Source organism: Mus pahari, chromosome 22 (genome assembly GCF_900095145.1).
Source record: "Mus pahari chromosome 22, PAHARI_EIJ_v1.1, whole genome shotgun sequence".
Taxonomy (NCBI): Eukaryota; Metazoa; Chordata; class Mammalia; order Rodentia; family Muridae; genus Mus; species Mus pahari.
Genome location: NC_034611.1, coordinates 15373012 through 15386642, shown reverse-complemented (window position 1 = coordinate 15386642; position 13631 = coordinate 15373012). Strand labels below are relative to the sequence as shown.

The 13631-nt window shown below is 42.4% G+C and overlaps 1 protein-coding gene across 4 annotated transcripts in view; it reads right to left on the bottom strand.

Annotated features, from left to right (window-relative positions):
- Fam110b (family with sequence similarity 110 member B) overlaps nucleotides 1-13631 on the bottom strand; it is a 141232-nt gene that overhangs the window by 53712 nt on the left and 73889 nt on the right. For 3 of the 4 annotated variants that reach the window (XM_021222175.2, XM_029533407.1, XM_021222176.2), the window contains one exon: nucleotides 8601-8687. The exons of the other annotated variant lie outside the window; for it this stretch is intronic. The gene's annotated coding sequence lies outside the window, so the exon portion shown is untranslated. The remainder of the gene's footprint in view (nucleotides 1-8600; nucleotides 8688-13631) is intronic. 4 annotated transcript variants of the gene reach the window in all.

Sequence of the window (13631 nt, the reverse complement as noted above, 5' to 3'; positions counted from 1 at the left end):
TCTCTCTCTCTCTCACCATTCTTTTTCTGTATTCTTTCTTTTTTTGGATATTTTATTTATTTACATTTCAAATGTTATCCCCTTTCCCAATCTCCCCTGCAGAAACTCTCTATCCTATTCCCCATCCTCCTGCTTCGATGAGGGCGTGCCCCCACCCACCCCCCACCCACTCCCGCCTGCCTCCCTGCCCTCTCGTTCCCCTACACTGGGGCATTGAGCCTTCACAGGACCAAGGGCCTCTTCTCCCATTGATGCCTGATAAGGCCATCCTCTGTTTCATATAGAGCTGGAGCTACGGGTTCCTCCATGTGTACTCCTTGGTTGGTGGTTTAGTCCCTGGGAGCTCTGGTTGGTTGACATTGTTGTTCTTCCTATGGAGTTGCAAATCCCTTTTGTCCTTCAGTCCTTTCTCTAACTCTTCCATTGGGGACCCCATGATCAGTCCAATGGTTGGCTGCAAGTATCCACCTCTGTATATGTCAGGCTCTGGCAGAGCCTTTCAGGAGACATCTATATTAGGCTCCTGTCAGCATATACTTCTTGGCATCCACAAAAGTGCCTGCGTTTGGTGACTGTATAAGGGATGGATCCCAAGGTGGGGCAGGCTTTCAATTATGAGGTAGCAAAGAAGTAATTTTATGATGGTGGTCACCACAGCATAAGGAACTGTATGAAAGAGTTGCAAGCATTAGGAAGGTTGAGAACCACTGCTGTAGTTCACCTAGTTGACATGGAAAAACAGTGTGTAACAAAAACTGATACAGAGCAATTTGGGCTGGAGGGACCCTACATTTTCACTTTGAATCCCCTAACTCTGGTAGTCTAGGTCTAAGAATCACCAGTGGCATATAATTCACCTGATGAGCAAGTGCAGCTCTGGTCCCAGGTATCTAGCTGTGGAGCTGTGATGAACAAGGAAATACATGGGCCTGTAGCTTAGCTTTTCTACTTACGACCCATGCAACTCCCTCATCTACAAAGCCGAGATGCCAATTGTCTATACCTCACCACTCAAGTCTACTGAATGGAAGTGTGTTGTAAACTGTATAAGCCTATGACAAAAAACACTTCACAGCAGTGTCTGCTCCATTGGCAGTCTCAAACCAGAAGAAACCCTAGATGAAGTTAGGTAATCTGAACTTCAGAAAGCTAGGTAGCCCTGCTATGGATATGGAGGACATGAACATGGTCTTTCTGAGAAGAATATGTAACAAACATGCCTAATAAATGGGGAGCCATGTCTTGGTCCACAGAATCAAGAGGCTCACAAATGGACAAGTCCCACACTGCTTTAAAGCAGTGATGGCACAGTACACCATGGCAGCCACAGTACAGCATGGCGGCCTGTGGTCGAGAGGAAGGCACTGGGATCCACGGCAAGGGCACAGCCTAATGGCCCATCTCCTTCACACTAGGATCCCCTTCCTCCAGGACTGTCAGAGCCTGAGGAAGGCAGCAGAGAAACAGCACCCTCTCTTTCTGAAGCAGGCTTATTAACCTCATAAACATGTAAGTCCTCTTTACTGAGCCGGATCCGTAGATGCAGAGTTGAGCCACCTTGTTACTCTTAGCCTGTCTATCATGTACCAGAATGCTGCAGAACAAAATCTACTACAATACCGGACGAATCATGATCAGTATCCTGTGTATACTCACACGCTAACAAATGTCTAGGTCTAGGTATGTCCACCCTCTCAAGGGCCTCTGAGCACACAGAATGCCACCTTGAGCAGGTACAAATATAGGTCTAAGAGCCTTCCCTGTGAAGGGAAGTATGAGATGGAACTTTCCTCACAAAGTGGGCCTGACCCAAGCACAGGTTCTTCTTGCAGCTCTCTTAGCTGTCAGGAGTCTCTGATTTCTAGATGACATGATATTATCACCCCCCACCCAGTGACATTTCCTATATTATATTTGTTAAGATACCAATCTATTATGGACATTTAAAAAACATGGTGTTTGTTTTGCTAAAGAGAGACACCATGACCATGGCAACTCTTATAAAGGAAAGCACTTAATTGGGGCTGGCTTAGTCCATTATTATCAGTCATGGCAGGAAGCATGGAGGCACAGAAGCAAACATGGTACTGCAGAGGTAGCTGAGAGTTCTACGTCTGGATCAATAGGCAGTGAATGACACTGGGCCTGGCTTGAGCTTCTGAAACCTCAAAGATCCCCCTTCCCAGTGGCACACTTCCTCCGACAAGACCATTTCTACCTCAACAAGGCCCAACTCCTACTAGTACCACTCGCTGTAAACCTCTGGGGTCGGTCCATTTTCACTGAATAAAGATTCGAGAAGGGCTGCTGAACTGCACATACAGACAGATTCAATCCTCTTCAGCAGGCTGATGCATTCGTAGGACATTGGGGGGATGGAGGAATCAAAAGTTGCCAGGACTTTTAGCCAAATCCACAGAATGAGAAGAATGTCATGCTTGCTTGCTTATATTTGCTTATATTTTTGAGCTGATATTTGTGGTTTTAATGGAAAACTTGAAACGATCTTATCATATAGTTTGAAATGAAGCATAAAATTGCTAAAAATAAGGACTAATTTCAGCACCATTTGTATACAGAGTACTATAGCACAGAGTACTAACTGCACATTTATGAAAGCTGACTCTAGAGTGGCACTCCTGTGAAGTGCTTGGGACCTTCGGTAGGCTGACTTTAGGTCACAGGGATCTAACCTTGGAGATTAAATGACCCTTATCATTCTGACTTGAGATGTGATGGATTCTGTAATTCATACTCTTACATGAGCAGAATAGATATAGGTCCTATCTGTGTCTTGTCTTTGGTCTTCTAAAACCATAATGTAAATATGTAAATTGGAAAGACATTTGCTGTATGAATTACAGATTTTTTAGATGGTTAAATATTCTTGGATACTGATAATACACAGGGACATGTGCATGGGGGCGCGCGCGTGCACACACACACACACACACACACACACACACACACACAGGGGTTGGGGAGAGGAAGTGGGAATCAAGAAGCCATCCCTAACTGGAGTGAGTCAGGGAATGCAGAGAAGAGTAACAGACGGTGACTTCAGACAAGACAACACTGGAGATACTAGGTAAGTGATGGTTCTGTAATATACATGTATTAAGACACAGGTAAGTGTCAAATAAGTTATGAGCAGGGGAGTAAGACAATAAAAATTTCTAATTGATAATTGGAAATTCGGCAGGTGTGAGAATAGAGGTTAAAAGCGGAAAACTGGGATGGGCTAGGTCAGTAACAGAATTTTCTGGGAAGGAAAGATGGTCAGAAGGAAGGCTGCCTCAGAGAAGGGTCTACAGCACCTGATGTATGAAGGAGCAACATATTAGGATCAGACACTCAATGAGGCTTGCTCTCTGAAGGTTTGCTCACTGGCTGTCATAAGGAACGTTGTTTGTCTGAGAACTTAGCGTTGAGTGTGTCATACAGAGTTAGGTCCATTGTCTCTGTTCCTTTTACTGCTGTTTTGATAAAATACTCTGACAAAACAATTGAAAGCAAAAGGATTTCTGCTGCCCATCCTTTGATTGCCCGTTGGGGTAATCAAAGCAAGAGGGGCTGGCATCTGTTATATAGTGTTTACAATCAAGTACAGACAGCTATGAATTCATGACAGTGTTCAGCTTACCTTCTCTGCTTTATACCATCCACTGTCCCTCACCCAGGGAATGATCTCACAGGTAAGGTGGGTCTTCCCTCATAAATTATCCCAATGAAGAAAATCCCTACAGGCATGGCCTGATGCCCACCTGCCAGGTGATTCTAGATTCTGTCAAGCTGACAATTAACACATGGCGTTTCAAGACTGGGAAGCTTGGAGAATATGTTAGCTAAAGACCAGACATACACACAGTGTTGTCTCCTTCACTGACAAAGAAGACCTTCCCAAAGACAAGGGAATACAACCTGAAACACTACCAGGCTTTCTGTCACAGCTTTAAGAACAGAAAAATGGTTTCTTGAACTAATGCAAGAAAACTGAGTTTTTAATACAATTTCATCTCACACTATGGCAGATAGAGAGCAGAGTGGGAAGAACATATACTCTAGTACTTGCCAACCATGTGGTCTTTTGAACATGTGTCCCATGCACATCTCAGTACATAAAACACTCTTTCACTCCATACGGAGAAATGGCAGTAGACACGTCAGACATTTAGAAAAAAATAAGAAGCTTTGTATTGCTTGGGACCACTGCAGCTACCATGCCTGCCTTCTTCTCTAATGTACATGCTCTTACAGTCTCATGCAACAGCTCTTAACTTTAGCCTCTTTATTTCCCTTCTTAAACATATGGAATTATTCTAATAACAAACTAGACATCCGTATTTCTCTTTTTTATCATTCTATCTCTATTTCTCATTCAATTTCCATTGTCCAAATTCCCACAACCAAGTTCTCTGTTGTGTTTATTACTCTTTTGCTGAAGAGAAGTCAACTGGTGTCAAGGTTAAACAGGCTTGACATTAGAGCCCTGGGTTCAATCACAAGTTGCCCTTAGGCCTGACGTTTACCCTCTTTGATCCCTGCTACAGTGTGAATTGGACTTATGATGTTCCCCACAGGCCTGTGTGTCAGAGGCTTGATTTCCAGGCTATGATACTCGGTAGTAATATGCCCTATAGTAGGGAGTTAGGTCCTCAGAGGAGTATATTTTCAGGGGGCTATCGGAAGCTACCCTTTTCTTCATCTTTTGTTTGTTAGTGATAAAGTGGCCATATTACTGTGTCACATGCTCCACTTAACAATAGAATGGCACTCTCAATTAAAAATAATGAATCTGTCGATCACATACTGGGACCTCCAAACTGTGTGCCAAAGTACACCTTTTCTCTTTAGAGATCAATTACTCCAGGTATCTTGCTATGCTGTTGAAAAGTTCATGAAAATAGCCCCATTTCCTTTCATCTACACACTAAGATTCTAATGCTTTCATTTCAGGGTATGAGTGAAGGACAGATGTGGTATGAGCCACCTCCAGCACAGTGTTCATTTCCATATTTTGAGCTCAAGTGCAGCCTGGCCTTCATTTCTGTAGATTCAATCCAGTGACTACACTGACCATGATACTATCATGATCCATCTCTATGGATAATTAACAACTGTGTATACAAGACAAGAGAATTAGTCTTTTACGTGATTAAAAGGGCATTTGAAATGTTTCAGAGATCTTAATTGGTGGCAGTATTATAATCAATAATTCTTAAAACTCACGAGAAATATGTATTAAATCCTCAAAAATTGGACTTAGATTTTCTATCCAGAGCTAGAGAATTCTTTTTTTAGAGAATGAACTATCTACTTCTTCTTACAGAAACCTTTTTAGAATAAACATCTAAAACCTTAACTGCTTTTGCAAAAGAATGCCCTATCTGTTCCTTCTTGTTAAAGAGCTCTGGCTGGAACATGAGTCTCATTACAGAAGCTGACTTGCCCTGGTTCCTGAGGAGACCTTGCTCAAGGTCAGCTGAGAGGGCCCAGGGGGCGCCCCACCTGACTGTGCTGGGGAACCTGAACTCTGAGTCATTCTCTTGGCAAAGAGCTCTTCTGGGAAGAGAAAAGCCAGAGGTGCTGGTGTGAGAGGAGGCTGAGTCACGGTAGGGAACACAGGGATCTTTAGGGAGGAATTATTGAATCCAAAGGAAAGAAGAAGTTTGAGAAAAACTCACATGGCGTTTGAGTCAGGATCAGTTAACACCAAAAAGTGTGCAAGGGCTGCATTTATTCTCAGTGATTTCTCAAGCATCTAGTGGGCACAGTACGAAAAAATTACCATTTACCTCACAGAAGTTTTGAAGACATTAACTTTTCAAGGAGAAACTGACTTTATCAGTTACTTAAGTTTAAGATAGCAAGAAAGCAGAACCAAAGGGAGCTATGTTTGTTTCCTGAAGTTGCATCCTCTGGAGGGCCTTTCATCTAAGTGAGTGGTGACCTCATCTCGTACAATGACATAGGCCATGTGTTCAGGGGTTCTCTTGTTCTAGGATAATTAAACTAAAAAGTCATTTGAGGAAAAGAGTGCAGTAAGTTTTTTTTTATTTCTATCATTTCATGCCTTCATTTCCCTTTTTAGTTTCTTTGAACAGGGAGCCATTTCAAACACCCAGTGTCTACTCGAAAACAACATCATTCTAAGTCCACTGTTGAGAGCACTGAAAAATGCTGGTGATGGAAATACATATGTAACCATAGGGATGTTAACCTAGACAATGCACTAGCTTATATAGGAACAGAGGTTAAGGACCATCAGGGTGCTAACCTATACAGTGCACAACCTTATATGGGAACAAAGCTTACGGACCATCGAGATGCAAAAAGAAATTGGTAGATAAAAGCACACGGACAAGAGTGAAACAAAACGCATACTTCTTACATTTCTTGCAGCACTTAAAGGAATGTTTGTATGTCATTTAGGAGAAAACTGCAAAGGATTACATCAACAAATCTAGGTAATTTTTACTCACTGACCTGACCCTATCAGAATTAACCAGGGCAAGGCTAAGAATTGGTGTGGATGACCCAGCTAATACGTAGATAAAGCACACTGTTCAATCTTTCTAACCATCCAAACACAGGATCTGCATCAGTAGCTCTGATAAAGTGCCACATAATTACTTAGGCCCAGGAAGGTACCTGACTGCCACCCCTGGATACCAAGAAGAGAACCTCCTCTCTTGTGCTCATACTGTACCAAATATTTCCTTCCCCTTCCTCTGACTTATCAGTATCTCTATTGACTTCCTGTTCTTCCCATTTGGCATTTGGGAGAAGATGGTAGACAGACAAGAGTGACCAGACCAATCCATTGGCTTGGTCAGAGAATGGGGGAGCTGAGGTGTCCTGTTCCACAGATCTCCCTGGTTATTTTCCTGTCTCTAGGGATGCAAGTATAATTGTTCCTAGCAGGTACCTGTTGAACATACACATCACGTAGGCACATGTGTGAACAGGAGTAGAAGGATCACAACAGGTGTTGAAATGTCATGGTTTGTGCCAAACCTTTTCAGGCTTAGCACCGTGTCTCAGGAGACCCCTCAGTAATGGATTTACTAGGATGGCTACACACCTTAGAACACTGGTTCTCAACTTGCCCAATGCTGTGGTGTCTGCCCCCTCCCCCACCAAAATAAAATTATATTCATTGCTACTTCATAACTGTAATTTTGCTACTGTTATAAATCATAGTGTAAATATCTAGCTCTTCTAATGGTCTTAGGTGACCCCTGTCCTAAGGATCGTTCGACTCCCAAAGAGGTCCCAACTCATGGACTAAGCACTGCTGTTCTAGAACAGTGCAGAGTGGAGAATACAGGACCCGTTGGAAGCATTCCCTGCTAAATATACCCGTGCAGAGGTACAGTTCTAGAACTCTAGCTCTACCAGGGTTAGAGAAAGAAGACATTGAGTTTTGTTCAGCCAACTGAAGCCCCAGCTTCCATATGAGAACCTCCAGCTAAGATAATGGCGAATAAAGCTCAGGGGGCAGTGTTGAGGGATGCCAGGGTCTTTCCCTGAAATTAGTTCCATGCTGTAGACTGCAGACTTCCATCTTGCTTAGGATGATCTTCTTTGGTGGCAGAGTTAGACTGGGAGGTTCCTGAAGAAGTGATAACATCTGCCAAGCGTATCTTACACAATGCAATAGAAGCAGTCATAAAATGCATGGTGGACTATGTAAGCGATGACATATCACATGTGCATGCTGGGAAGGGGCTGGAAGAAAGCTGTCCATCAAAGTGAAGGCCAGGTTCACCTGCTGTGTGGTCGGAGGTTGTGGCCCTGTTACTACAGAAGACCTTTCCCACTCCTTGTCTCACAGAATGTGTGACTCAACTAGAGAGAAATAGGTAGGATTTTTCTAACTCTTTCCAACATTTTTGGTTGATAACATTGAGCTCTTTGTCCTTCTAGAAAGGGATCCATTTACTTCCTATCTAGCCACTGCTTATCCCCTTCTGCAGCCTGTTCTTGGGTAAATGGGTCTGACTAGGAGAGGAGAACCAGAAAGATTTCTGTGTTGTCTCTGTGGAAGAGACCAGAAAGAAGACCTAGGCATGGCTGCCTATGTATTCAAGCACCTTGAGGCCATGTCTGCAGGTCTGGCTGATCTGTAACATCTATCTGTTCCTCTGTCTCAGGCCCTAGAGTGATATTCAGCCTCTGTCCTCATCACTCTGATTCTCATGATGGCCATCAGCAAAGCTCACCACATCAGCACCCAGGACCCACATCCTCATCTCCTCCCCAATCATGAGTGTTTACTTCTCATCCAGGGGCAAAGAGGCTCATTTCTTAAGTTGTCTTCAAGCTCAGGCATATAAGTAGAGCCTTCTGAATACCTGGGAGGTTAGTGGTAAACATCCCTGTTCATAGCAAATGGCAATTATTAGCACATATACAGACAAGAAATGCGAAACCTTGGCAAGAGCATCTTGGTCATGGCTGGGCTTACTTATTTATTTAGTGTCTGAGAGCAAAATATTTAAAACCCCAGGCTCTTTGTCTTAATAACAATGACACAGATTTCGGAGGCAATCAATATCTTCTGCTTAGAACGGAGGAAAGCAAAGCCATACACTTACCTAAAAGGCAATGCGTATCTTATGGAATGCAGACAGAAGCCAAGGAAAACCTTCCTTGCTTAAAGCACTCTCTGCAGCAGGAGGTATCTGAAACAAACAGGAAGAGAAGGCTGCTAGTGTTTTTATATTGGGCAAAAGTAGGGAGACCATTAAATGTATTCAGCAACAGAAAATGATAATTCCATTAAAATTAGCTAATATATTTAAATACTAGGTAGCAGACACACAAGCAACACAAATGCATTCATTTTTGTGTATTTTATTTATAAGGTACTTCTACATTTCAACCCCTGCTTTACTTAGTTTTTGGAAGAGAATTTCACCCCAAGAACAGTTCTACAGAAAGACCAAGGTGAAGTTCGATGAGAGATATCACATAAGCACAATATCAGCACTGGCTGCTGCAACCACCCACAGAGCAGGAGACCCAGGCCCACCCAAGGGAGAACCTAGTAAGCATCAATCGGCAAGCTGGAGCAAAGATCCTGGTAGCCACAGGATGTTCCTGCTATAAGTAGCTCTTTGTTCGTTCGTTCATTCATTCATTCGTTCATTCATTCATTCTGCAAGTACTGACTGAGCATTTTCTATGAGCCACATATTGTTCAAGGCTCTAAGGGTTTAAGACAAAAATCTGTGATTTGTTGGAATTTACAATCCAGAGAAGAGTAATTGGGGAAGAAAAACAAAATAAAAAACAGATACCATCAATGTCCTGCTGACATGAGGGCACTTAGAAAAGCATAATGGGAGTATGGCAGAGAACCCTAGGGAAGCATGCTCCAGGCAGAGAGAAAAGCCAAGGTCTTAAGGCCAACTGGCCTGGCTGTGCAAGGAACCCAAAGGCCAAAGGGTTGGGGGGGAATGTGACTCACCTCGGGGGTGACCAGTACACGTATGTGGCACACATAGGGAGACTATGCAAGGCAGAAGCTTGGAGAATGTTTACTTAGAAGGCAGGCTGGGAAGAAGCAATTAGACACACCAGGCCTAAGAAGAGCATGGCTTCCCCAGGCTATCATGCCTGAGTGCTGCTGGCTGCCCAGGCTAGCATCAAAGAGGAACAGTCTTGCAGACTCAGCCAGTGGGGTGCTATGACAGTTCCAAGTAGAGGCTACTCACTTAAAGGTTTGAAAAGGAAATCATAAAAGCTGGTTAGGGAAAGCACTATAAGACTGGCTAGCAGGTTCCTTGACTAAAGAATAAACACAATACCCATTTTTCATTTAGAAATCTTTACATACAGTAAAATATGGCAAGAACTCTTGGCCTTTTAAGTTATACTCCCTTTCCAATTCATCAAAACTTAAAAGACATCTAAATTTAAAGCACATGAATCTTGCAGAAACTACTTTCTACAGGTGCTGGAAAAGCAGATGCCGTAGTCATGGCAAGGTGCAGCAGAGAGCTATAGTCTAAGGCCAGGTTTTACAAGCAGATCTTTACTGAGTATCTGGAAAACAAAGGACAAATTATTTAAGAATCAACTGGCACCCAAGACCAGAAAGAGCATTTTGTGGCAATGCAAACAAATCCAAATTAATCATAATTAATCATTGAATTACTTAGAATATAACAGTCATCAACATGTTTTGTGATTCTTTCTAGGTGAATTTCAAATAAGTGGGTACATTATTAAGTCCACTGTGATGCAGATTAACAATAAAAATGTTTCCAGGCAGCAACCGTACATGTATTCTGAGACAAATTAACAGAGGAAGAGAGTAAATGATAGTTTATATTTCTTAGGTGTCTAAAATAGAACATGACGATACTTCCAGCATGAGTAGCAGATGTGCTGTCTCAAGGAGAAAACTAGAAAGCTGTGGTCCAGGCTGCATCTTCAAACACGTCTTCTTCCTCCTCATAATGAACTGGCTCCCTCACACTGGGATCACCAAATCAAGGCAGAGCTCTGCTTCTGCTCCCACTACTGGTGATTTAGTGTCTGTCTTTCCAGGGAAGCACTTCTTGCAGAAGAGTCAAGCCTTTTATTTTTTTCCCCAAACTAAACCAAACCAACCAACCAAAAAAAAAAAAAAAAAAAAAAAAAAAAAAAAAACCCAACCAAACAAACAGTAAACAGAGTCTAGCTTATGGTAAACATCTCTTATTGCAGAATAAAATAATAAAAGAAGAATAGATCTATTTTAATTCTTTTCAGATCCAGGCAATTTCAAAAAGAATCAACCCTGAAATATTCATCAACTGCTAATGACATCTTTCTGTTTTGGGGAATCACAGGTACCCAAGTTTCCAGGCACAGCCACCAACAGTGCTGCCCCAGAATTCCTGTGCCCAGCAGCTACACTTCTCATTGCTCTTCTTTGTGACAATTATTTTTTCAAACCCTATGTAGTGCTGTGATTTAGTGGCATATCATACTCTATATGAAATGGATTGCTACATTTAAACCGGTTCCTGCGTCTGTAATTATAAGCTTCCAGAAGAAATAGACAGAAAATATCAAATACTGTAAATGGTTTATCTATATTCAGTTTTGATATACTGGGAATTGAACCCAGGACTTCTTGCATAATAGCCAAAAGTTCTACCAACTGAACTGTACCCCAGCCCCCTGAAAATGCATTAGTTCTTAAAGTTATCATATTTTATGTTCACACTGATACACTTATTTTTGATTGGTCAGAGCTATCATTTTTCTTCCAATGAGCTACAAAATTAGGAGGAGAATGCATAAAATTTTCAAGTGTCAGAAAACAATCCCTTTTTATTTTCTTGTCTCAAGGATAGATTCTCCCTTATGTACAGAGAACAAAATAGCTAAGTGGTAAGTCTGAAGAGAAAAGTGTATGTCTTCATGTTGCTTTGCAAAAACACCAACTTCCTTTAGTTCTTCTATGAAAATAGCCTTGTAGTAGATGTTACCTGGGATCATGGGCCAACAGAAGACAATGCACAGTACACACATTTATTCTTCAGGTTTTAAGAAATTCCTTAAGGCATGGTGATTCTTGAAGAGCCATCCTCAGCCCCAGGGCACAGACATCACTACTTTCTAGCTTTCCACTAACACACAGCACTTGGGTGCAGCTCACAGGAGGGGCCCTGTGCGGTCTGATAGGGGGGAGTGCATCCGCAGTAAATAATGAAAAGACAACAGCCCTCTACCTTTAAGGTGATTCCCTTAGAGAGGTAGGGAGTATTGCAGCAGACTAAGAAGGAAGGAAGGGCTGAGGATACAGCTCAGTGGCAGACAATTGTCCAGCACGAGTTGGGCCTTACAAATAAATAAATTGAGGATATTATATATAAATAAGGATATTATATAACTACGTCAATGTATCTCTCCCCAGATGCGTGTCTGAGCCTAAGTTTTAAAAGGCAGAACGGTTCTGTCTATGTCTGCAATAGGAAGAATGTCAAGCCAAGAATGATGGGCATACAGAAGAGATGCCTGGACTTTTATAGAAAAAACAAACAAACAAGCCATCATGACCGATTATAAATTTTAAAGTGTCAAAAAAATATCCATTTTTATTTTCTGTTTTCAAGCATAGATTCTCCCTAATGTATTAAGAACAAAAAGTTAAGTGATAAAAGTGTACGTTGTGTTACTTTGCAAAAACTCGGATCTCCTTTTAGTTCCACTATCAAAATAGTCTTTTAGTAGACGCTGGCTGCTGTCGTGGGCCATCAAGAGGCCCATGGCTGGGAGTGTATCAGGGTGGGCACTGTCCACAGTGAGGGTGGATGAGGTTTGTATGCAGCAGGTGTCATATGAAGAATGGCTGTGTGTTCATTTCACCCCCCACGGTGTCTCACAGCTGAACACATCTTCCCACTATCTCAAGACACAGAGACAGTCTATCACTGCTAAGGGCTGCCAAAGCCACCGTGCCAGACTCCATTACTGGTCATGAAACTTCCACGATGCTTCTACTTTCCTCTTGAAACTGTTACCTGAGTAAATGCTGACTGGATAATTTATTCCTTCCCAGGAAGATTTGGGAGTGAGGGCATGTGGTGCGGTAGGGTGTTTCTGAAGTGTTTCTCTGCCCAAACTGTGTACTGGACTGCTTTAAGCAGGATACAGACTTAGATAAGAGAAGTTATTCTCACAGAATACATAAACTGCAATCTTGGCTTTTCAGGACCAGGAAACAATTGCTGACAGTTTTTAGAATCTGCCTGACTCTCTCTGCTGATAGCAGACGCATGGTGGCAGCTGGCCAGCCCTGTGACTGGTGACTCAGGACACAAGTTTCTGTGGAGTCTGCAGGCTGACACAGAAAGACATCGGTTTTTAAGTTTACGGACTAGGAGAGAGGCCGGGGCTCTGAACCCAAAACAAGCTTGTTTCGGGGGATTTTTTGAACCTTGGTCTTGCTAATGACTACGTTTTCTTTCATAAGAGACCACCTTTATTGCAGAACTTAAGATTTTCTTATCTCCCTGTCTTGGAAAATGAACCAGGCAATTCTTAACAGAATTAAAAACTGTTGAACATGGTAAGAACACATCTCCCTACTGTGACATTCCAACTGCAAGAGCAGCATCTTCTGAACAAAGCCTGGAGGCAAATACTTCCTCAGGCGTGGTTGATAAATACCTACATGTGTCTGCTTCCCAGAATGAGACCTGCCAACACTCGCTGTACTAAAGAAGCTTCATTGAAACTACAAGAGGTGAGACAAAGAAACCCATCCAAAATGAAGGCTGCACACATCTGTGAAGAAACAATAGCACGCTATTTCTCCAGCTAAAAGCCAGAGAGCAAACCACGAGCCTTCTGCCATCCTCTAATTAAAGTATGATCAACTAAATTCTCCTTGATTTGGAATTAACTGGGAGTCAGGACTCGAAGTGAAGTCAACAGTCCTGACATATACCAACAAAGACACCTAGAGAGAAGCAGCATCGGCTTTCCCAAACAGAAAGGAACCAATAAGAATCACTCCCAGGCACATGCACCCTTGCATGCAGGTGAAAACAAGGCTCCTCCGTGAATAGACAAGCACTCTCTCTCTCTGTGAGAATGTCTTTTAGTATGGAGCACTAACACATAGT